Source organism: Parasteatoda tepidariorum, chromosome 1 (genome assembly GCF_043381705.1).
Source record: "Parasteatoda tepidariorum isolate YZ-2023 chromosome 1, CAS_Ptep_4.0, whole genome shotgun sequence".
Classification (NCBI taxonomy): Eukaryota; Metazoa; Arthropoda; class Arachnida; order Araneae; family Theridiidae; genus Parasteatoda; species Parasteatoda tepidariorum.
In genome coordinates this window covers 5630292-5633779 of record NC_092204.1, presented here as the reverse complement: position 1 = coordinate 5633779, position 3488 = coordinate 5630292, and positions in this window count along the sequence as shown.

Genomic DNA, 3488 nt, shown 5'->3' with positions numbered 1-3488 from the left:
TGGGCCCCCCATTATGCTTATAATTCTCTCACATGGTAGGTTTCACTATTTCCCGGCATTATTTTACCAAGTCCAATTTGAATATTATGGGTCAATATAAAGAGGTGGTATAGGACCAGGTAGTAATAAAGAATTTTGAATTCGAATTTCTTCGTTTTAACGCTATTTAACTAATTCTTATATCTATACATCATAATAACCTATAGGGTCGCATTGAGGGCTCCCTTTCAAGCCTGTAATTCTTTTATCTGGTAGGTTAGATCTACTCTTAATATTGACCGATAATATTCTAATTGCACCACGCATTATATTACCGGGTATTTTTGTTCCCTACCAATGGAAATAGTTATAGACTTATAAGGGGTACACTATGTGGCCCAATAGGTTGCAATGTATTTATATATAGTGGTGGCTCATGGGCTAGAGCATTTGCCTCCTAATGTGGTGTCCTGGGTTCGATTCTCAACGATGGTTGATCAAAACGAATTCCACATCCGGCTTGCGCCGACCTCTGTACTGACGTAAAATAACTTTAGTGGTAAACGGATAATAGGTTAGAGTTCCCTTGCCGTCAAGCTAACCGATGGAGGTTTTCCTCTCCATGTAACGCAAATGCGGGTTAGTTCATCAAAAACTCCTCCACGAAGGCAACATTTTTCCCAATACTTGTTTCAGGAGTTCTCTTTTTTTCTGAATTTGGGTTTAAAATTACAAATTACAAAATTCGAATTTCTGAATAGAACATTAGGAATCTTAATCCCAAAAATTTGGTGGGCTGTTCAACGACGGTTATAAAGTCAAACTGCTTTGGGCTGTGATTGCTCAGAGGATAGAGCGTTTGCCTTTCCATGATGTGAACCGGATTCGAATCCCAGTGAGGGCTGGTGGAAATAAATTCCATACCCATCTCGTACCGACCACAGTGCTGACGCAAAATATCCTCAGTGGTAGACGGACAAGTTAGAGTTCTCTTGACGTCAGTCTAACCTTTCGAGTTTTTCTTGCTTTTCCTCTCCAAATAACGTAAATGCGTGTAAGTTCCAGCAAAAGTCCTCCGCGAAGGCAGGCAAATTTCTCCCCAATACTTGATACAAGAGTCCCTTTGCATTTTAGTCGTAACCAAGAAATTAAGTCGACTGGGCAACGAGGGTTAAAAAATAAAATGAAATCAAACTTGTTTTAGCGTTTTCAATTCCGTTTAACTCCATAGTAATTCATAAGATTTCCATATAGTTTTTTCCTGCTCTGAAATAATAGTTTGTGACCCCGACTTTGTGTACTTTTTTAGCTCATTTTTGAATATGATGCTAAAATTATACATGGGACGAAGATGACGAAACACTCTGCATAGTATCAAGATGTTTCAGTATTCATAATTATGTATTGAATGTTGGCAAAAGATATTGGCTTGATATAGTTATTTTGTGTTTGAAGTCATTAGGACGTATATATATATATATANTATTTATCACATTTACCAAATTAAATGGTTTCTTTTTACCGTAATATATGTGTAATATATATATACATGTGTGTGTGTGTGTGGGTATGTGATTGTAAGACACCTAATTTGTTTTTAATTATTTCCTTTGTTTGGGTAGTATAGTATGGTGTAATATCTGACCAAGTTTGAATATTATAGGGAGATATGGGACCATATATACATAAAGTATGTATTACAACCATCGCTGAACAGCCTAGAGCCAATTTTTGGGCATACGATTTCTAATGTTCAACTCCGTAGTCTTGAAGTAATTTTGAACCCAATCCGGAAGACAAGGGAACTCCTGGGTCAAGTATTGGGAGAAATTTGCCTTCGTGGAGGACTTCTGCATCTTCTGCATCTGCGTTAGATGGAGAGGAAGACCACGAGATCCTCCGACGGTCCGCCTGACGGCAAAGGGGCTCTTACCCATGAACCGTCTACCATTGAGGACAATTCACGTCAGCACTGTGGTTGGTGCAGGCCGGATGCGGATTCATATCGACCAGCCATTGCTGGGAATCGAACCCGATTAACCGCAGTGGAAGATATTTTAATGGAACTATATTGGGAACCTCTCTAATTTATAACTGTGCCACATTGTGTGAACCATACATAGTCTATAAATATTTCCATTGGTATGGTAGTATATTATCTTTATAATCTAATACCTGACCGAGTTGGAATGCTATAGGTTAATAGTAAGCAGAGTGTCGAGGTCATTTATGTATGCGGTATATAAACAACAATTTCTTCATTTTAACTGTTTTATTATATTACGCACTTAGAAAAGGAAAGAAAAAATAATTTTAGGTAAGGGAGTTTTTTATTTCCGTTACAGCATTTTAAAATAAATAAAAATAAATTATTAATATTAAATGTAAATATGAAATATTGACCATGACCGGGGATCGTACCCTGGACTTGAAGAAACTATATATATTTGATTATCGAAATGAGCAGAACTCTCTACCTATAGGCATACCTATACACTTTACATGCTTTTATTAGCGTGTCATGGAAAAAGGAAGTACGTTAGCTCCCTTTGATCAGTCTGTGCTGGGACCGAAAGCGTGTGGTATCGGCACTCGTTAAACTGTTCTACCGTAAAATACTCAACTTCACACGCAGGTAATCGGGCTACCAAGGCTGGGGAGCTATCCCATCTGCAGAGGATCAAAATTGCGATGTCATGTCTTCGGATCATCTTCAGGGATGTTTCCCAGACCGTCGCAATAGCCCATTGTGCAGCTCTAGTGCGAAGTTAATAAAGTACCTTCCTAGGAGAAGGAAGTTCATTAGTTTCTGTCCTGATTTTCAAATAGATTAAAAACTTTTAAGTTAGGAAACTATATGGAACTGAAAACTACATTGAACATAGTTCGTCGAATAAATTTTAAAAAATATATACGGCAGTTAAATGCGGAAAGTATTAAGGAAAGGGAAAATATTCTAGCAAATTCCTATACATGAAAATAAGCGAAAAGGGAAGGGAAGAGGATCAATCCTTGGAACCATCTTTTCCACAGAAGAGGTATCGAGCGCTACGGTCGTGATTCACCAAAAATATCTGACTGGCTACGGTCAGTGTGCGGGTGGATGACCACTTGGATCAGTCTGCGTAGGGACCGAGGGTGTGCGTTATGGGTCCTCGTTAAACTGTTCTACCGTAAAGTGCTCGACTTCGCATGCAGGTCATTGGGCTACCGAAGCAGGGGTGCCATCCCTTCTGAAGAGGATCAAAATTGTGATGGCATGTCTTCGGACCATCCTCAGGGATGTTTCCCAGACCGTCGCCAATAGCCCATTGTGCAGCTCTAGTGCGACGTAAATGAACTACAACAACAGCAACCAAAAATATCTGAACAAGTTTTAAATTTTTTGGTTATTATTGAAAAGAAATTTGGTACTAATTTTAATACTTCTGTTAAAAATACAGTTACAAAAAATAAATAATATTAAATAAAGAAATATTTTATTTATGTTACGGCTATTCGGTTTGCCT